The following is a 22,820-nucleotide window of genomic DNA, read 5'->3' on the forward strand; positions in this document are numbered from 1 at the left end:
TTCATTGCAGAGCAGCCACAACCAGGATACTCCAAGCTGCTGCATGAAGCATCCCTGCAAGAAATGGCATTACTGAGGTGAGACAGGGCACACAGCTCCTGAGACAGAGGGGGAAGGAAACCTCTTTTGCTCAGCCCATTCACATCCCCTTCTACAGAGGATTCAAAGTGAACTTGGGTCTTATACACCCTGAGTTGTGCTGTAGCTAGTGAGCTCAGAGATCGTAAGTAGGAGACCATGTCATCATCAGCCCCCAAAACTGCTTTTCAGGGAAAGCTTTTGGCAAATTGGGTCATATTCACTAATAGTCTGGCAGTGACCAAGACTGTGCTGTTGCAAATGAAGTGTTAACCAAAAGCAGCTCAGCCAGCACTACTGACAGGTCCGAGCAGAAGATCAGGGCCTGAGGCTTTGTATAAAATAAAAACTTTCTGCAATTTAACATTAATCAATTAACAAATCAAATCAATTAAAACAGTGCAAATCCTTGTGCAGGCCATCTTAATCTGCTGTGCCTTACAGCTTGTTTACAGAGAGTTTTATGACACATTGGCCATTCCTGTATAACTTCTTAACATCAGTGTAACTCATCCGAGGAGAGACCTCATTATATCACACCAGGGGATGCCCTGATTTAGCCAGAGTGATTTCCAAACAGAATTAATGAAAACAACATTGTGTGTGTGAATTAAAACAACTACCCGTTTGATTTAAGCTAAACTAGGTTTAGACAAAGTTAAGCTGTCCCTGCAATATTGTGCCAGTCTTAAATCACTGCATGTGCTTTCACCTTCTCCAGCTGAGAATCAAATGGTCTCATTAGTAAGTGAGGTTGTAGAATAAAACATTTTAGCTCTAAGCTGCCATTAGTAGTCTCCAAATGCAGCTGAAGTGTTAGTTTAAGCTGAGCATCACAAGTGCAGCATGATTACAGCACAAATGTACTGAGAACAAGGACAATTCTGCATGTCTCCTTATTTTATATCATCCACATACCCTAAAACCACTTGCAGCTCATTGCTGACAGGTATTATCATCAAGCAGCAGCACCTCATCTACTTTCCTCCTCTGGGGCATCATTCCCCCATCACGCACTAACAGCCATAAGCAACTCCATCCAGCACAAACAGGCAGAAAGATTAATGCAGAAGTGTCTGCTTTAACGAGTTCAGCCTCTTCCAGCTGAATCCTCAAAGCTATGAGATGGTCTTCTCAGCTGTCACATGACTGTGCCCTGATGATGGACACCATCCCAGAGAGGGTCCTGCTCAGAGTGTAGGGCAGCATAGCTGTGCTGTTTCTGGAGACACTGGAAACTACATAAAATCAGTGTCTGTAGAACAGTTTGTTGACTTCTGTTGGCTTGAGTACCAGAAATAAGACCTTTGCTCCTGGCTGTGCAGCCAGATCTCTCTATGGCCCTAATCCCCCCCTGTGACTTTTTTTTTCTCCTGTACAGGGAAGTCACAAGTGTTTGGGGGCAGGAACCAACATTTCATTCTTGGATGTTTTCAAGCCACAGCTGGATGGAGACCTGAGCAGCCTGGTCTGACCTCAGAGCTGACTGTGCTATGAGCAGGAGGATTGATCAGAGTCCTCCTGAAGCCCCTTCCAGCCTGAGTTATTCTCTGGTGCTGTGATCGACAGCAAAGAGCACATGGAGTCAGTGGGGAGTTACAGAATCTTAGAATCACAGAATCCTAGGAGTTGGAAGGTACCTCGAAATATCATTCAGTCCAACCCCCCTGCCAGGCAGGGTCACCCAGAGCACATCACACAGGAACGTGTTCAGGTGGGTTTGAATGTCTCCAGCAAAGGAGACTCCACAGCCTCCCTGGGCAGCCTGTTCCAGGGCTCAGTCACTCTCACAGTAAAGAAGTTTTTTTCTGATACTCACATGGAACCTCCTATGCTCCAGTTTGCACCCATTGGCCTTTGTCCTGTCACTGGATATCACTGCGAAGAGCCTGGCTCTGTCCTCCTGACACTCACCCTTAACATATTTGTAAACATTGATGAGGTCACCCCTCAGTCTCCTTTTCTCCAAGCTAAAGAGACCTCCTCCCTCAGCCTTTCCTCATAAGGGAGATGTTCTACTCCCTTCATCATCTTTGTGGCTCTGCACTGGACTCTTTCAAGCAGTTCCCTGTCCTTCTTGAACTGAGGGGCCCAGAACTGGACACAATATTCCAGATGTGGCCTCACCAAGGCAGAATTGCTCCTTGATCCTTATCAATGTATTATCTTTGAGAGTCTAGTGATGGATCTTCCTGGAAGCCTTCTGCAAACTCAAGTGCATGAACCAGGCTGCCTTAGCTCCCATTTGCAGCTGTTAGCTACAAACTCTACAGAAGATCTGCTGGTCCTTCCCACGTCCAGGTTCAGCCACGTAACTGCTGATCCTCCTCACTACCGAAGTTCCCTTCAGTTTGCTGATGGTTGTTAACAGATCTCTGACTCTACTTACAGAAACCAAGCGGAAAACCAGAGTCACATTTGTCAGCTTCTCTGTCACTGAAGAAGTTTTAATCAACAGGACATTCATAACAACTTATTTAGCAACTTCAAAATGCCCTTTAAACTCTTTCACAAACACTAATCAGCTTCCGTTTAATTAAGCACTATATTGTAAAACTTTTTCTACTAAAATTAGAGCAGATGAAGCCCTGAGCAATCTGGTCTGACTTCCTGAAGTCTTTGCAGCCTGAGCCATCCTCTGATCCTGTGGTGGCCTGGTTTAAGAGTGATCCTTCAATACCCATGTCCTTAAAGAAACACCAACTTCCTTCACTAAAAAAACCAATGCAAATAATTAATTGTGTTCTTCTGTAACAGACCCATACACTTCTAGAACTTTAGCAGTTTGAGTGTTTATACACTCTTTCGTAGGTTTCTTGCTCTGTGTTTCTTTTGGGCTTGCCTTACCATGATTTTATATTTTGTTTCCCAGAATTAATGTCTATTTCTACTTTTCTTTTTCACTAAGTTCAATTTTTTAAGGATGGCTTTACTTACCCTGTACTTGAACCCCAATAGTCTGATGGTGGGTTTTTTTGTTGGTCTTCCTACAGATGCTATTGAGTCTCATATTTTCAGAAAATTCTTATGTCACCTGTGAACACTTCACCCTGTTGTCTGTTTCTTTACAAGTATAATCATATATGTATTTGTCTTTGTTTGGGTTTTGTTGTTGTTGCTGATTTTTTTAATTGAAAACTGTGGCTTTGACAGTGATGTTTTAAAACCAGGGCTGTGAACAGCTCCAGATTCAGTGGAGAACTGCTGCTCCCCCTGTCTTTTCCCTAACTAGCTTCTTTGTCATGCAGACTACAAAGGTATTCCCAGCAGCATACTGCAATCACACTGCAGGTACTTAATTTATATAAAGTAACTCATGTACCTCATTCTTATTGAGTTTTCTGCATTTCTCATCTCTCTAATTGCTATTAGTATGTTACAGTCTTTGTCTCCATCCATCCTGGTCTGTAGTGTAGTCTTAACACTGCATTTTTGTTATTTAGGTCTGGAGTTTTTAAGCATGGAGACCTTGTGTTTTGAGTCACACACTTAACCTATTTATGTGATTTGATTGCATGTCTTCTTTAACATAAAGCAGGACTGTTAGAGCTGGGCAGCCCCCTTTTTTGTAATAATATTTTCCCAGGTGTTACAATATCCCAATGATTATCTTTTTTTCTTTTCCAGTTCTGTGGTGTCTGCTATGTCAACTTCCAAATTTAAAAGCAAACATACCTGTTTCCTGATTTCAGCTTTTAGACTTCTAGCATTTCAGTGGAAGCACACACCCCTTGACACAGTTACCTTTGTCTATATGTGCACGTGCATACGTGCCTAAACAGGACTTTTTTCCTTCAGATTGATCTTCACTGTTTATCTCCTGGGTTTTCAGTCTCTACGCTATCACTTATCTGAAGATGTAGAAGCTTTCATGCCTTCACCCCAGAGGACAAGTCTTTCCAGGTGCTATACCTCTTTGCTTTCTCACAGTTCTTTATTAATCTTTTTTCCATTTTGAATGCCACTTCCCATTTCTAACATTTCTAAGTATAGAACCCACATTTTCAAAAGATTCCAGTGAGTGTGAACTCCACATAATTTCTTTCACTCATTTCCTAAATCACAACCTGATACTGTTTTTCAGTCTTTCTGTACTGCCACGTGGCACTGGGAAAAGGCAGACCACCAGGCAGCTACTCTCTTCAAGCCTCTGTAGAAGCCTCCAAGATCTGCCACTGTTGTGTCCAGCTGGCATCACAAACCAAGTTACCTACATGCTTCACAATCAAAGTATCTTCCATTTTAACTTGCCTCTTCCCATCCATGGGGAGAGGTTCCCAGTAGTACTCCCAAAGGGAGTATCTCCAGTGCAAGCGAGGACAAAGGCCTTACTAGGCAGAGGGGGTCTATCAACAGGGTAACTTCCCCCCTCTGACAGCTTGCTGCCTTTCTGCCATTAAAATGTTTCCTCTTGTAGCAGCCTGGGTCTGCTGGCCTAGAAGAGAGATTTTTCTGTTACTTGTCTCAATGTCTTGATGACAAAACTTTTTCTTTATTCCCAGCTTTAGTTTTTAATTTATTTTTTTTTTTTTCCTCTTAGCCTCACTAGAGAACTGTCTGTACTGAACTGAGACCTTTTTTTCCCAAATGGAAGACTTCTTGGCTCTGATAAACTAGGATCCTCCATGGGGATTTAAATCTGCAGTGCAGTGAAAGTCAAACAATATAAATTAAGTGTTATCCTACAGAAGACTGTTCATGTAGCTGAAAAAAAGAAAATATGACAAAGTCCTAAAAGTGTTTATCAGATTTAAAAGATTGTATAATAGCAAGAGGTGGTGAACAGTGTGTAGCACTCATACATGTCCTGTGAAACATAAGCTTCTTCAAACTAGGGATTAACACTGGAAAGTTATCCCCAAAGTACCATCTGGTTTTCTTCAGAAGCAGGGAAGTGGCTTTCTTCAAACCAGCAGCCACAGACTCTGTTATTTCACAAAAAAAAGGAGAGAGGAGAGAAGGAAAGGGACACAATTCTTGTAAGGCATAGTGAAAATAAGAAGAAATATAGCTTGGACCTAATGGGCAGTAAGACCCATTCTCTTGTCAAGTTGCTGCCAGGATGTGTTGAGTTTGGGAAGTTCATCTCTGTAATCAAAGCTTCCGATAACAAAAGAGCTGCAGAAGTGCCTCTGGTGGGTGCCTCAAACCACACCTGGGTGATGCTGGGGCTCGTGCTCATGCACCACTGTGGGGCATCAGGCTCAGTGGCAGCTTTGGCTTTGGCAGCTAGAGCCTGGATCCTAGTCAACCTGTGCAAAAGGTATGCCTATAAAAAACTGTCTCCTCTGCAGCATTGGCTCCTTTGTGATTATTAAAAATAATAATAATAATAATACATTATTACAATAGAAAATTGCTAAAAATTACGTGGGAATGGCAATTACACTCACACTCACTGTGGCCCAAAGCAGGGAGGAAAGTGGTTTCATTTTTCTCCAAGAATTCTTGTCTGCCATTTTGGGGCAATGTGGAAGCACTGGATTGGTTTGATCAAAGCCCTTCTGTGCTGTCAAAATTGCAAATAATTCATCAAGTATAAGGGACTGAAACCTGCCACAAAGTATGCTGTGATGAGACATTTTTTAAAGATGTTGACTGTATTCTTTCTATCAGCACTTGAGAATAGGCATCTCTTGTAATTGCTTAGCAGCTGTCAGTTTAATGCTTAAAACACAATGTAATTCAGTGAGTCAATGAATCAATTCCTGCACATGTGCTTCCAAGGGATGTGCTCTTTTCAGTATGTCTGGCAAACCATTTCTGTGACCTCTTCATTCACATCATGGTGCAAATCCCACAACTAAGCTGAAACTTTAGGTCCACTTAAGTGATGCACTCTGATTAACAGCAGACAAATCCACTAAGTCATCTATTAATCTCTTAATATTCATGTCTCTTCCACAGAATCTCAGTTGTGAATACTTCGATCTCAATGCTAAGCATTTGGGATTAACGTCCACATTTAAAGAACAGTCACTGTTTCTAGTGACCTCAGTACCTGAGGGCCAACTTGATAAACCAGACCTGAAACTGAATACAGGACCTGATTTCCAGATGGCACAGACTCCTCCTATAAAACTGGACAGATTATTCTCTCTTTTTCTGATGGAAAACTAAGACAAGAGTAGCTGTTTTGATCTGACTGTTTCTGCATTATCTCTTTTACTCCAGAGTTGGTTACAGGGCAGTGGGAAAAAGCAGGAAGGCTCAAGAGAGGGGCCTGCTTTTACCTACCAGTCCATGAAGTCCCTCACAATCTTCCAAATCTCATCAGGTCTTTCAGTCTCTGTTCACCCAGGAGAAAGCAGAGTTCCTTCATACCTGAGGGCAAGAACATGGTCACATCTGTCCTCTCACCAAGCTGTTCTGCACCAAAAAGTCCCATAATCTGTCTGCTCAGGAATGCAAGGGAATGGCATATATTGAGAATGCCACAGCTTTCAGTGTTACAGAAGTAGTGCCTACCTACAGGCTTTGAGACAGGCTGCAAGCTGGCCAAGTCCTGAGCTGCCTGAGGCTGACCTACAATTAAGGGAGAAAAAAACACTCCCAACTGAGCCTGGCTTCAGAAGGTGAGGTTCCCATCAGCTACTTCCAGCATCAGGGAAAGAAAAAGATGGGTTGAAAAGAAGTAGTGCCTGACAGAGCTCTCAGTTACACACTGAAGTAAGAAGAAAGCTAAATAATAGACCATATGTCTTTCCAAATACTGGTACTTCTGTTTAAGAAATACTTTTTAGAGTCTTAGGTGGTGGCTTTCTTTTTGATATTATTGATGAAAATCTTAAGCCCTGGATATTAGATTATATCATAAGCAGCCTTAATCAACTTACTATCACAACTCTATTCTCTGAACTTGGTAACACACAATTTGTGAAGACAAGCTCCCTGTTGCTTCTGTTTTGAGATAATCAGACTTCTTAACATGGCATTTGGAATACTGGGATTACTTTTGTTGTTAATCAAAAATGCAAAATTTTGTCACTGCAATCGGGATATGAGGCAAAAATGGGTAGCAGATACTGCAAACATACTTATCAATAAGGAAATCATTCTCTGCCATAGGTAAAATTTTACATGTTAATAGAAAGGAATTGACAAATAATTCTTCAATAAAAGACATCTTGGTACCAGGTAGAAGGACAAACACAAAAGCAGACCTTGAAATCACAAGTATGCATATTTAAATTCTTACTAGTGTTGCTTGCCAGAGCCAAATTAATATTCAAGGTCAAAAGAAAACCTGTACAGAAAATCTCTATCCAAGCCAAGATTGCTCATTAATCTGACTGATAGAAAAAAATAGCATGAGGAGGAAGAACCTTGTCTTTTTCTCCTCAATGTAAGATCAGAACATTTAGCGGTCAATGTTTCCGGAGCTTTAATTCAACTGAATTAAAGGAATTGATTTTTTAGATGTTGGGCGTTGACACCTTTGTCAAATAAAGCAATTTTAGTCAAGGTGTCAGGGTGCATACTTAAGAAATAAGATGTCACAAATGATCTGTCAACTTTGAAAGGTACTGGCTAAGATTTGCATTTTAGTGTTTGATCATTCCAAAGACTCCTAAAATGCTTTGTAAAAACAATGAAATGTGGGGCACAGTTGGTAACAATTGCCTGCTTCTTAGTACTTCTGTTAGGTTTTCTTAGTGAAACCAGTGGCTCTAGACTCTTAAGGGAATCCAAAGTGGAAAATTAATGTTCTTGGTGCCATCAAAAATAAGCAATATGCTCATATGACTGAAAAACAAGGTGCTTTTAGGAGATCCAAACCTCACTCTAAAATCAGAGGTGATTATAAAAATACAATCCACTATATATGATTCATTGGACTGGAAAATAAACGTTAAAAACATACTTAGAAGAAAAAGATTGTAAGATTTCTGCATTTGGTAATCTGTTTTCAGTAGCTAACAGTCTTCAGAGATGCTGAAACCATAACTAGCCTCTCCACTGGCACCTTTAAAACTAAGATAATTTTAAAGTCCTGGAATACAAGATATTGATACAAGCAATGAAGTAAAATTAAGGCAACTACAGAAAGAGTGGCAGTGAACTGATAATCATACGCATTTGTTGTCTTGAGGTCTGCTCCAGATAAAATGAGTAAGATAATAGGCTGAGTACCCTGTTAAACTACACAGAAATTAGTAACCAGACCAACATTAGCTACTCAGTGAACAGATACAAAGGCGTGTCATTTTAAATGGTCTCTCCAGCTCTTTCAATTCATTAACACAATTTTAAATGTCAGACTTATTACTGAAGTCTCAATTTTACTGACAACAGACCTCTACTTAAAATCACAGCGAATGTACCAATTATCTAAGTACAGAGCAAAAGGTTCCAAAGCTGTTGCAAATGTTCCTACAGATTTAGGACTTTGGAGGCTTTCATGTCACATAACTTCAGCTGTCTAAAGTTAGTATCCAGCCCCAGTTAATGTTTAAGTTCCCTCTCTAGTCAACAGGGGAAGTGAATCACCCTTTGAAATGGCTTTCTCTGCCTCTCTGGCCATTGGTGGAGACTATTTCATGAGCTTAGCCTGGACCTTCCTTCTGGGTGACTCAAGTTAGGTGAAGTCTGTCTGTCCTGGGTGACACTGTGCCCTGGTGACATTGATTTCTCCAGCATGTTTGCAGTAAATGAGGAGAGTCTGCCATAAAACAATCAGTGACTTTTGGTACCTCAGCTCCAATATTTGGCACTTCACATAACACCATGCTGCCAACAGTGACTTTTCAGCTCTAACAAGCACATCTGCAAAAAACAGATGGAATTCACTGCGTAATGGAAACACTGGATTTAGAAATAATTCTTCGTTAGAAGAAGCCAAGTCTTAGAGTTAATAATACAGAGACAAATGAACCCAGCAAGATATATGAGATACCTAATCAGAGAAGTTGTGTTGATCAAAGCCGTGCTTTAATAATTTCTACTTTTTTAAGCACTATCACAAACAAATCAACAGATGTCTGTCAATTTCTCATTCTCTGGGTTTAGAGATTAATTCCTGGGAAAGGGACTGCAATATCTTAGCATGATTACACGGTATTAAATAATTATTCAATGTGAAGTAATGCTCTTCACCAGCACTGCCAACAACCCTGAACTTTGTTTGGCCTAAGTAAAGAATAAAAATGTTGTGCCATAATTCTATTTTTTTTGCCTCCTTTGTTCTAATGTACGGATGTACCTGGCAGGGATGTGTGCAAGTCTTACTGGTTTGCAAGGAGTTCAGGATGTCTTTGCCTGCTCTCCTGTATTAGTACACCAATTAGCAAGGGCTGATCCAGTCACCTCATTTCACTGTTAATATGATAGTCCATTTTCCAGGGCCACAGAAGGAGAAGAGAAAATAGTCAGGCTAGTTTATCAAGTGCTTAGCAACACTCATGAGTCCAAATGACCTGGAGAAATTATCTTTTCCACTCTTTTCACAGGTGCAGGGAACACCAGGAGAAGTTGTGCCTGCAGTTCTCATGCAGAGGACACTGAGGTAAACTTTCCTGGTGTCACCTCTCCTCCCCTGACCTGTCCTGTTTTTCCACAGCTTATAAATCAGATCAATCTTCACTACCCTGTCCCAGTCTCACCTGGAAGGCACCTACTTCTTACTCCACATGCTGCAAAGTCAGGATGCAGAGATGGAACAGCGAAGTGTAAGGAGCGAAGGGACAGCATATCAAGTATAAATGAAAGGAGTTGCATAAGAGGTTGCATGAGAGGTTGATAACTCTGCTAAATTCATTCTTACTGTAGTCCCACCACAAGTAATAAACTGCAAACTCACCCCAATACCCAAGGGCTCTAGTAATGTCTCCTAAGGGCCCAACCCACAGGCTAGGGAAATTGATGTGTCTCCTTCCTGTGCTTGGCATGACCTTGGCATAATTTTTTCTGCTTCCATCTCTTCTTCACTACTTTCCCTCTGGTGCACATTTTTTACTGCCTTGAATAAGCTGTGAATTACAGCAACCAGCTACAGAAATCTGATTCTTTCAGGAGTCTTTATTATGTTCTGCCAGATAATCCATCTGTGCAAATCAGCCTGCAAACAGGAATTTAGCCCTGCTGAAATTGCTGAGAGAAAACAGAAAAAAACCTACCATTTGAAATTTAGATCTGCCACTGAATATTAAAAAGATGTGGCCATGATCTCAGTTAATCTGTTCCACCTGTGACAGTCCCCTATAAATAATACTATTTTCTCTGGTTTTGCATGTCTTCATAAATCTACTGCAGGTGGACAGTGTAACATTTTAGCTATAAATGCTAAATTTTTTTATTGACCTATTGAGCCAGCCCTAAGTGCCACTTCCTCTTCTTATTTCAAATGTAGGGTGGCTGAACCAGGTTTACAGCTGAGTAAAAGGCTAAGTCACTTCCCATGTCCCTCCTACCATGGGAGACATGACAGTGACACATCCATCCAAAATACATCCAGCTAATTTGTATTATCCAAGCAACCAAGAGGCATGGGAACAGCCTTGAATTAGTACAGCTGGAGACTTTGCTATGAATTAGCCAAACTGAGATGAAAAGTGCTGCCCTTCTTTCCCAACCTCCTGTGTTTAACACATTTCAACAAACACAAGGAATACCTAAACAGGAAAAAAAAAAAAAAAGAGAGAGAGAGAAAAATATGTTTTTTCTTATAATAATGGATACACTTCTATAATTTCCATTTACCGACACAACTATACATGAATTAAGATGAAGCATTGCTCAGGAAAGGATACATTTAGAGAGAAGCACTGGATGAAGATAAGCCAAACTCTTGCAAAAAGACACAAATCATGCTAAGACTGAATAAACCAGAGGTGAGCCAGCAGGAAAGCTGTGGCAGATACAGGTGGCTCAGAGCAGGTGAGGTCCTTGCTGAGCCCTGTCCATCCTCATCACCCTTAAGAACGTACTGGAGAAACATGTTCCAGGGACAGCCAAGTTCTAGTTAATTTTTCCTTGGGGTAAAAGGACAACTAGGTGACCTGTAAGGAGCCATACAACCCTGCTTGTTTTTTTTTTCAGCTATAATTCTCAGCTGTGTAGGAAACTGGCATAAGAAAAGGGGCCAGTGTGTCCAATATGACCCCTGGATTCCCATTTAAGAACAAAGAGTATGGCATGTCCCTTGACATCCACAGCTTTGACATTGCTAGGAAAAAGAGCTGTTTAAAAGGATACTGATGCTGTTTCCGTTTAAAACAAATTGCAGCTAGTTTCATATGCTGTTTAATAAAGCCTAACAAGTAATTGTTTAAGTGGCTTCTTCAATAAATGTGTGAAAGATTAATTTGGCTGAAAGCTGTGAAATATTACAGTTGATTTACAGTGAAAGCTGTGAGCAGAAAGCAAGCTCTGTTGCACTGATTTCTAAGTACATAATCAGAAGCATCTCCTATGACCAGGCTGAGAGTTTGCAGACTTGAGAATGAAGGCACAGCATGCTTCAGAAATAACCTGCTGCATTTCCTATTCTGCTGTACCCAGGTTGAGCAATTTCACAGGTGTCAGGGGAGGATGAAGTTAACCTAACCAATGTTAGAGCCTTGTACTATATGGCAGTCCACTGAAATTGTTTCCTTGGTTTTGAAGGAGATGGAATGAAGCCTTGCTACTCCTCCTGAGTCAGAATCTGGCCAGGAGAGTTGAACTCAGATTTTACATTCAGGATGTTGCACATAATGAATGTACTGCATGCTGGACATCTTGGGATACAAGTCTCATTCTCTTAACAGTGAAGATTTGTCCTTTTACTGCCTCCTGTAAAAAATATTGAATCATTTGTTAAGTTACTGTTATTAGAGCTGTCAGAATCACAACAGTAAATGACTGAGATTTTTTTTTCTTTTACCTTTGCATCCTATTTCATTGCTTCCGTGCGACACATGCCCTGGTAATACCAACTGAATGAGGAAATATTGCCTGGTGTAGCATCAAAGAATCATTGCATTGTTTAAGGGACACTGCTCAGTGGGGCAATCAGGATTCTGTACAGCAATTATTGACTTGCCTTTGAGTCTTCAGCTTTACCTGATTGGCTTGGTGAGCTAGTCAGTAAACAGTGAGTGTTCCTCTGCTTTATCTCAACAAAAACATAGGTGTGTTTGCTGAGGCTTAACTGAAGGGGTGGAGGACTGTCCTTCAAGATGCCCATTTATCTCAGTCTTCTCAAGATGTAGCAATTTTAGAAATTACTAGGTTTCTGATTTCAGTTCCACTATTAATGTGATTGTATCTGCAATCCAAGAGTTGCCAGCTTCAATCAGTGGGCTGGCATGATGAATGCAAGACAAGCACCACGGCTGCACTGCTGCCAATACCCAAGGCAGCTGGCTAAAGCTAGCCCACCTTTGTGTGCTCTGTATGGCCATCACTCCTGAGGTTGTGTAATAAACACATTTTCAGGCAGACTGAAAACCACCACAGTTCATGCTAGCTCCTCCAGAAGGACTCTGTGAAATAAAAATTCAGCACTGTAGATCATCTTGTGGATTACAATTTTTTATTATTTAGGCTTTGTGAGTAAACAGAGAACATCAACCACTACATCATCATTTTTCATCAATCTTTGAGAAGTCAGTGGTTTACAGATTGCCACTCAGCAGGTGATACAATATTGTTCATTATGTTTGGTGAGAAATGACACTGCATTTTTTGCAGAGCTTGAATGTGATTTCTCCACAGCACAAGTACATGGTGAACACTGCAATTGCCATTTCTCACTAATTATGTGGAAAAATCTACCAAGGGAAAAAGAAACTATTGGAATAGCTTCTAAGCTAGCAAAAAAAGGATAAGGACATAATAGGTAAATGTACCTCTCTAGAAAAAAATAGAATATTTTCTCCATCCATAAAAAAAAAAAAAGCAGAATTACTAAAAAAAAAAATTATTTTCATCCTCAAGGGCTTTGAAGAAAGAAAAGGGACAGTTAGAGCCACAGTGAAGTTCACGGTACTGAGTCAGTGCACAGAGCATAAAGAATTCTGCCCAAGGCATTTCTACTGAGGCAAAGCTGCTGGTATCTAAGGTTGATTGAACAGGACAACAAACACAGATGTGTTCAGGTGCTCCTGTCCCTACAATGGCCTATGCAGGCAAAGGCTTCTGTGGAGTTGCATTCAGGAGATTACACCAGAGATGTCAGTAGTTCTGGTTCAGAAAGGGGACTGAAAATATCATTATTAAGGTTTTAGCTATGTCATTAACTTCATGCCCATAATTTCAAGGACAACATGTTCAGATTGAATTTCCTCTCTCTTGCCTACTGCTTCCACAAATTAGATCTGGCTATCACCATAAGTAACAACCACAGGAGCATTCAGGGGTGCTGAACACAAATCAAGTTCAGCCCTGCTGCTGGAACTGACCCACCAGGAATGGAATTCTGCTAATGGAAAAGCGATATTTCATACAGAGGGGAAAAAAAGGCTTTTATTCAGTTTTTAGGGCTCACCCATTTTCCATTTATTTTTCACAATCCTCTTAGCCCAAAAAAACCCTGGAGCCATAATATATCGTGCAAAAATAGTCCAATTTTAAAAAATTTGTTTAATATACCAGTTTTCAAGATCTTTAAGTGCTATGTTGGTAATGGATTTAAGCTAGAGAATGTTAGATTTAGGTTGGACATTAGGAAAAAGTTCTTTAACGTGAGGGTGGTGGATCACTAGAACAGGTTGCCTAAAGAGGCAGTGGGGACCCCATCCCTGGGGACATTCAAGATCAGGTTTGATGGGGCTCATCTGTTCCAGTGTGAGATGTCCCTGCTTGTTATAGGGGGGGTTGACCTACATGACCTTTATAGGTCCCTTCCAAGCAAATACATTCTATGATTCAATGTTTTGCAGAAGACGAGTGATGAGCATTTGCTTTATTCACTTATACAGTTAGTGGAAAAGAAATACCCTGTCAGCATTAACCCCAGTCACCAGTGTCCCCTTCAGGGCACTGCACTTTCCTAAATTCCGCTCTGGCGGGGGGGTTGGACTAGATGATCTTTCAAGGTCCATTCTAACCCCTAGGATTCTGTGATTCTGTGAAATACCTTTGGAGTTTATCTGAATGGTCTTTGAAGTCCTAGCGACAAGGATTTAGTATAAAGTGGACTCAGAGCAAGCCCGTGCAGGACATCAACTTAACAGCAGGTCTACTCCTGGCATAGACAAGCCAAAACGTCTGCAACTGCCTGACAACAGTGATCAGCAAAGATCTAAGAAAAAATACTCTTGCCATGAGGGAATAAAGTACAGAGATGTGGTCAGGGAATGGGGAGGGAGGGCTGGAAGAGAAAATAAATAGGTGTTTTAAAGAAAACAGCACCAGCCTGGGGGGGCAGGAGGAGGAAATCTGACTTGCAACATTTCAACAGCTGAATCTGGTCAACATTATGAATTATGTCAACATCATCCTATCCCCACCCCACCTACCCTGATCTGCTGTCCTTCAAAATAATAGCTTAAAAAGGGGCACTGGCAGCTTGGCCCTGCTAAGTATGAGGGATGGGCAATCTGCTGCAGGAAGATCAGTCTGTGTCATGCATAGAGAGCTGGAGCACAGGGCTGTGACATCTTCCAGGACAAAAAAGGGACAGGCTTCAGATCCTTGCCCCTCTGGCCCTCACTTCACTTTGAGCCAAGATGTTTCAGATACCTGGTTAGCAGCATCTTGCTCCAGCTCCTGCAAACCTCTGCTGGTACATTTGACTTTTTAATTTGGAAAGGAAATATTCAGCCTGGCCTTCTACCTTGGAAAGTATGCTGACACCTGCCACATGCTTTCACTTGGAAGAGAAAGTAACTCCTGGTCTCTTTAGTACAGTAGATAGCTGGGGTGACCTTTGGGACAAGCTAGATGGATATTTTGGGAAGAGTGATTCTCAACAAAAAGCTCAGCTTGGAAGGGCTTTCCATGTTGGTGAGTCTGCAGTTAGTTTGGTATTTATTTAGCTCTTACTGTGTAAGAGTTGCTCTGACACTAAACAAGTTCCAGCACATTCAGGGCTCTAAATATTCCTCTCTCAGACCACAGTACTGCCTTTGACCTTGAGGGAGCTGGAGTAAGCCTGGCTGGTGCATGAGTCCAGAACATCCTCCATTAGAGGACATCTTCCATTGCACACCATTCCAGGAGCAGTGGGGGCTCAGGAAGCTCATGCCAGGGTTGCAAAGGGCTTCAGGGGACATTGTGAACTAGGCACTGTAGTGGGAAGGGGAGACAATACAGAGCTGAGCAGTCAAGAAGCAAGCACACTGTCACTTGGCACAATCAAGCACTGTTTTTTTTAAGCTGATTGAGACCTAATGAATTATACTAATGAAGCTGTAACAGTTCCAGCGTATGGCACATCACAGTTTGGTCTGTGTCTACATGACCAATGGCAGCCTTGGGGCCAGCAGGGTTGTGGCAGCGTGTTGTATTCTTCCAGTCAGCTACAATATGTTAAAAATACTGCAGGAGAGACCAGTATTACTCCTTGGGTGCAGAAAGAGCTGCTTTTTGGGTGGCAGCACACTGCCTGTTTTTCTAAGGTGGCCTTATAAATGGTTTTCCTTGTGTCAAGCAGGGAAATAAAGAGGAACAACAGGTAGGAACAATAAAAGGCTCACTCAGTCCCAACAGCAGTTAAAACATTCACATGCTTTGCAATATAGTAATACTACATGTCCTTGCCAGCACAAGTATTCTTCTGCTATCACTTACTTTGGGGAGGATGGTTTATATGCACTTACTTCTCCAGGCTTTTTGAGTGTCATCTATGCTGAGCCTGCAAGAACACTAAAGTAGGAAAAGAAACTGTGAAGATCCATTAAATACAGTGCTCCAGTTAATCAATACTGCTTTAGTAGTCCTTGTAGCCACATTTTCTGAGCATCTCTCTGGGTTTTCTCACTCTACTCATTGTCGCAGCACTTCTGTAATACTTTCTAAATCCCTTGGACAGAGAAATAATTAAAATACAGATAACAAGGCTCGTTTGACTATCCATTCCACCATATCTGTACAATTAAATGAAACAGCTCAGGGACTCTTATCTAACCAACAGGCACAGCACAGCCTACATCCTTGTAGGTATCCTCCATCCACTAAAACACAGCAGCCTCCTCCAGACTGCACGCAGGGAATAGTCCCAGGCCTGTGCTTAGACCGGGCTTTGTCTGACACAGCATCAGCTGGCCTAGGCCAAAACAATGTGAGAAGTGTGCTAGGAATTTGGCACAAACAGAGGTGATGGTGGGACAGTCACTCTGAGCTGCAGTTTGGGAGCATGCAGCTGCCAGCCAGGGCTGCGCCCGCAGCTACTGCTCAGCTCCTGCTCAGCTCCTGCTCCCAGCCCTCACCCGCAGGCAGCGGAGCCACCAACTGCCAGCAGCAGAGGATACTTCACCAAAAGCAACAGACATGGTAGACATAGGAGTGATCAACACCATCTGACAGGTTGCAGCAACAGTTTTCTGCAATGAGTGTGGGTGCAGAATCAACAGAAACCTGACCCTGGCTGGTCTGCAAGTTACTGCAAATCAGCCTGCAATAACTTGGTCTTAGTTTAATGCAAAAGCCATCAGCAGTTGCACTGAAGCAATCGTAGCCACCAGTGTGTAACCTCGGTGATTATCCTTCCCTTCAGTGCTGATACCATCACTGAATGCTTTCTCTGAACAGAAGAACAGATCAGCATTTCATAAAGCCTAGCACAAAATCACTGAGAAGAGGGGAAAAATAACCCTCTGTCAAAATCCTTCCTGGTGAAACCACATTCATCAAATACAGGGAAAAACCTGGCAAGATAAAATGACTTTCAAGATAACTATTAAGTGCTGCACTTCCTGAGAATCAAAAGCAATAAATAGAAAAAGCAACAGGTGCAGAACATCACACAGTACAGGGAATTAATGCCACGCTCTTTGCTGCTACATGGATACCAGGGTCCTGTGGGACAAAAAACAACAACAAAAAAACAAACAACAAGCAAAACAAAACACAAAAAAACCACCAAAAAAACCCAACAAAACAAAAAAACCCCCACGTTTAATACAAACATTCCTCATTTGATTGTTACTCACTGACTAAAACAAGTTCACAGATGAACATGCAGAAAGCATTTAATTTTACATATTTGTATATATATAAATAAGTATATATATAAAAAACCTTCCCAAGAATTAGCTGAAATTCTTAAAAATACATGAGCATGCATAAATTATCTTTACTCCAGCACCAGCTGGAGTTATTGTAGATCACAGTCACAGAATTAAAAAACACCTCCCAAAAGACTGTTCCTACACATCCCCCACAGCAGAGCAGTGAAGCGCAAGTGCCAGCAGGCCAGAAACAATCAGTGAGAAGCTGCACCTTGAAGCCCCTTTCTCAGCTGAACCAGGCACCTCCAAAGTAAAGACTTTGTGACTGCATCTGCTCAGTCTAAATTGCTATTTCACATGCAATCAGTGGAGCTGGCAACAGCACATAAACAAACTCTCTGACGTTTTATCAGCTTTCCAGCTCATGTCATGGTGTCCCAGAGTCAGAAAGCCAAACCTGGAGGATCACAGAGAAAGACCCAAGTCATTTACCACCAATATGCTATTGCTCCCGGATTCATTTTGGTATCTGCATAACAATTATCTATAAAACATCAGTAATGACTTATAGTTTTCACCCTTTTTAGATACAAACATTCTGTTTCAGAAGGGTTACTCAATATGTTCACGTAAAATTTAATTTTCAGTGGCTACTTTTTAGAGTTGGAAAGTGTACTCTGAAACACCACAGAGACCTTTATGGGGGTTCACTTGAGGCCTTCCTTGAAATTTGCCTTGAAGGCTTCTGGAGAAAAATGGTGACACAGAAATAAGTTTGAACCCAAATCAGAATCTATTCAAGACAAGCAAGTTTGAAGGTGAGACTTAGAGAAGAACTGGATTCAGCAAGCAACCCAAGAGCTTTGTAGCTGAATGAAGAAGAAAAAACCTCACACAGAATCACAGAATCATAGAATGGTTAAGGTTGGAAGGGACCTTAATGACCATCAGGTTCCAACCTCCCTGCTATGAGCAGGGGAGTCTCCCACTAGACCAGGTTGCACAGTTAACATATTAAAAAAAAAATATTTTTGTGCATTTGACTTTGAAGCAATGACTTTCTCACATCTGCTTAAGTGTAATTTAGTTTTCTTTTAAAAAAAATGTATTTGTTTTAGTACTAACACTAATATATGTGCTGTGAGTGATTTTAGGGTAGCTGGAAAAGTAGAGACAAAAATAGGTAGAGACCAGAATTAGTAATGACCCTGTAGAAGACCGACTCCCTCACAAACTCCTGGAGCCCTAGTAGCAAGTTTAGGTATCCAAGAGTGGGCTGAGAAACACACATGAGCAGTCAGACTGACGCTGAGTGTTCATAACCTCCAACAGAGCAGCAGGGAAACACCCTGAATCACTAGAGCTTCCCCAAGTCATGCTGTCAGGTTTCACAGCCCATGCAGGGTACCACACTGACACATTGAAATGCCAGTGACACTTAAGCAATCTAGTTTTAAACCAGCTCGGACACATCACTACTAGGTAGAGTTAAATTGTTGTCCTATTCTGGTGAAAGAGAGCTAAAACTGGTTATCTTACAAATTTTCTTCCCTATATTGATGAGAAGCAATTGACCTGAAGTCTGCATTTTCACTTGATGCTTTAAACTTCAGCCTTCTTCCAGTCATTTTAACTCTCACCTAGCCAAACAGTAAATCACATTAAAGAAGGAAATATTCACATACTCTCAAATAAAAAGAGAGTTAATGCTGGGGTATGACATAATTTCAACCAAATTTAATTAATCCTCAAAATAAGGAGTGATATGGGGGGAGTTGTGACATCTAAGGCAAGGGCCTGGCATTTTCCTAATACAGGAGACTGTTGCTTGTGTAAAAATAGCAGATTAATCATACTGATTAAGTGTGAGGCAAATGTATATGCAGTAACACCAGCAGATGATTCTGAAAATGTGTTAACAGAAAATGAGGCAAGAACCACAAGTTTCATTCAGGCTTGTTGCAAGCTCTGCTCAGGTAACAGGGTACAAACTTAATCTCATGCAAAACCATCAGCCTTACTGATAATGAAGCAACTGTCTCCTATGTTAAAGTCTCACTGCTACCTACTAAAAAGCAGCAAATATGAGATCAAGTGATTCTCATTTGAGAAAAATCTAGAGAAGGCAAAGAAAGGAGCCTTGTGATTTCTTTTTGGTACTCTCGTTTGTCTCTAACATGACAGTAGATTGCCCCAGGAACACCTGGCTCTAGCAGGTTATACCTCTAAGGAGCAGCCTGAGGATTTGATTTTTCCATGGTACAGAACCATTCCTCTGTTCAACAAACCAGCACAGTTCAGTTCTTTGCTGACCAAAATCACTGCGGAGAGAAACTACCCAATGATGCAAACATAAATCTCACACAGAGCACCAGAACCCTGAACACACCCACTACACAGGACTACTACCAGGGGCAAAACCCACAAATCAACATGAGCTAAAATCAAAGCTGTTTAATGTTGCTATCAAGTAGTTCCTGCCCTCCCCAACAAGAAGGATCCTACAGCCCACATGGATCTGGGACACCAAGGAGCTCACAGTTTCTCCCATCCACTCAGCAAACAGTAAGACAGATTTGCCTCCAGTAAGACAAATTCATTGAAGATTTTGCAACAGAGGACTGTCCCAAATTGGGACAGCTGGGATTTCACTAAAAGCAGAAACACAAGTGCTCTGATACCAGGGTAGATACATAGCCTAGATCCTTCCCACCCCTCTACCTCCTGCTGGGTTAGTAATTGTACTAATCACAGAATCACAGAATGTCTTTGGCTGGAAGAGACCTCCAAGATCATCCAGTCCAGCCTTAGACCTAACACCACAAGCTCACCACTAAACCATGTCCCTAAGCACCAGGTCCATATGCCGTTTAAATACCTCCAGAGATGATGACTCCACAACTGCCCTGGGCAAACTATTCCAATGCTTATGTTTCATTACTAACCTGTGTCTCTCCTAGGGCACAGTATGGTCTGGTATATGCTTTCTGGTATATGCTTTCTGGTATATGCTGGAACCTCCACTAGTAGCTGCTGAGCTCTTTCATGCGTGATCAATCAGCAGTTCATTGAACTCCATACCCTTTTGAAGCTGAGGCTATGCTTGTTAGCCAGACCATGTTGTGGCACACATCTCAGGTGTATTGCCCTTGGGGCTGTTGGCACAGTGAGCAGCATGGACTCTTGGCACTTCCCAGAATAGCACCCTTAACAAGTGTTCATTTTCATTTGCACAGTTGCCGCAAGGAGCAAGGCAGACAAGCCACCCCCCTTGCTGTGCATGTTTATGTGTAAACGTAAATCTTTCTTACCTTTCACCTGTGAAAGCTGAAACATAACCAAATGTCCTCGTTTACTGAAAACCCACATGCTGCTGGTGACAGAGAAGCAGCTTTCCATCCAGCATTATGTACACTCCTGATCTGCAATAAATTAGTTTTGGATTGTAATTAAAAACTGCAGTATTATTTTTACTTGAACCAGGGTGGCAATCACAACATATTGTAGTTAATGTGTTGTACAGACAGTAATACACAGGAATACTTTTGGGGACTTCAACACATCTAAAAGATGAATCATCCCTTTTTAGGGCAGGTCTAGCATGGGGCAAGTATGTCCTGGTTAGAAAACCATTTCTGAGCTGTCTTTTCACCTCTTGCCTAAGATACCACCCTTTCATTATGTGTTTTGCAGTCATAATTTTAGCAAATTGCACACAGAGCAACCAAGTCAGTGAATTTTACAAAAATAAAAATTAAAAAAATAAATAAAATCAGTAATCATTATGCCTCTTTAATTTGTTAAGCTTTTCACACTGTCACTTGTAAATAGATGGTGAGATTTCACCCCATAACAGTATGTCTAAACAATAACGAATCTTCTGCTAATATAGAATCAACTCTACCTAGTGTCATTCTGCCTTATGTTCAACAGCCTAAAATGTTCAAGCAAATTCAAACCAAGTACACAGAACAAAAACCAAGAAAAAGCAACAGTGGTAACTAAAATTAACCTGACATTTGACAAGAGAAAAAGAGAACCAGTGTCAGGACCCTCTCCACGTCCAACCTCTCAAATGCTACTCAGCAAGCCCTGGTTTCAGTTTGTTCATAGCACTGCTTCTCAGTGCTTCTAGGGAGAAGCTGTCCTGTAACACAGGTCAGCTATAACATGGTTAACTCTACATTTTTAAGACCATTAGTGGCATGCTTAGTAAATGTAATTAGTATTACTTGGAAGACACCAAAATCAGGATGATTGACTGTAAAATTGCTTGATGTTCATGAAAAGTGAGCTGTACTGCATCCCTGTGTCAGTGCAAGCTGTGCCAGAAGACCCAAAGAGCCTTCTTTCACCCCACTGTCCTCTGGGGAAGAGGCAGTGGGCAAGAAAATTTGACACTCGAGGAAAATATTCAAAAGCTGAAAAAAAATGTCCACTCCAAAGCACTGTAGGAAATATGTCAATTAAAAAAAAAAAAAAAAAAATTGAAATTCCTTGTATTTTAAAAGATATTTCAATTCAGTTTTGATTACTATGTTATTTTTCACCAGTTTCAGTAGACAAGTAAATTTCAAACAAGAAAAGCTAAATTGTCTGCATATAAATATTGAAATATCTCATTTCATATATCCAGAATGAATGGCTGTTCAGACCACATGCCTCTGACTACGGCATCCATCTATCTTGGCTTGTTCTAAGTTAGGTGCAATAGAGGGGACAGAGATCCTCTTCTCATTCTGTGTTTGTACAACACCTAGAACAAGCCCTTGATCTATTACTAATAAGACTTTAAGTGTAACAATAATACAAACAATAAATAATATTCAAATAACTGGAAGAAGAAGATTATCCTTTTTGTCAGCCCGTCCTGAACAATGTAAAGCATTATAAAGACAAAACTGATATCCAAAAAGCCACAGAGAAATTCAGAAGCAGTCAGTATATCACAATAAACTGATTCTGATTTGTCAATAATTTAACTTTAAAACCATGTCAAGTAGCAGTAAAAGTAAGAGAGTACTGCAGGAGTAACTTATTAATGAATAACAGCATGAATACAAAGCACTTCGCAATATATGGTACAAGGGAAAAAACTTGCCCATTATTATACAATATAATAAAGCAGAAGGTATCCAATCAAGCTGTTGATCAGTCTTCAGTTTCAGAATCACAAACCCAACCAAGTTCTCGCAAGGTTTCTAACATAAAATTCTTCAGCCCATGTTATAGGTCACATGTCACAGCTGGGACTCCCCCAGGATCTTGGTTCTGCATCGAAACACCTGATCAGAGAGCCCACTCCAAGCCTCCAGTGGGCCCTGCCCTGAGCATCTGGAGGTGCCAGAACAGTTTAGACTTGAAAATCTAATTCAGCTCTTTCTCCACAGAGAGGAGAATATCCTATCTTTCCTCTCAGATGATTTTTGAACCCAGCACATCAAAGCAGCAGAAGCTAATTATGATGTTTATAGATGAACAGCGGCAACCATAGAAAGTAAACTTCCTGTATTTTATCTTGGTTACTGTGTCTCAAATTGTGACAATGATATTATTAATGTGTGTCTTGGTTTGAGCCAGGAAAAGTGGCTTCATCCTGGCTTAAACCAGGACAATGTGAAATTCAGAATCCCAGGCTACATGTGCGTT

Source organism: Chaetura pelagica, unplaced genomic scaffold (assembly GCF_000747805.2).
Source record: "Chaetura pelagica isolate M959 unplaced genomic scaffold, ChaPel_1.0 scaffold85, whole genome shotgun sequence".
In the NCBI taxonomy this organism is placed as follows: Eukaryota; Metazoa; Chordata; class Aves; order Apodiformes; family Apodidae; genus Chaetura; species Chaetura pelagica.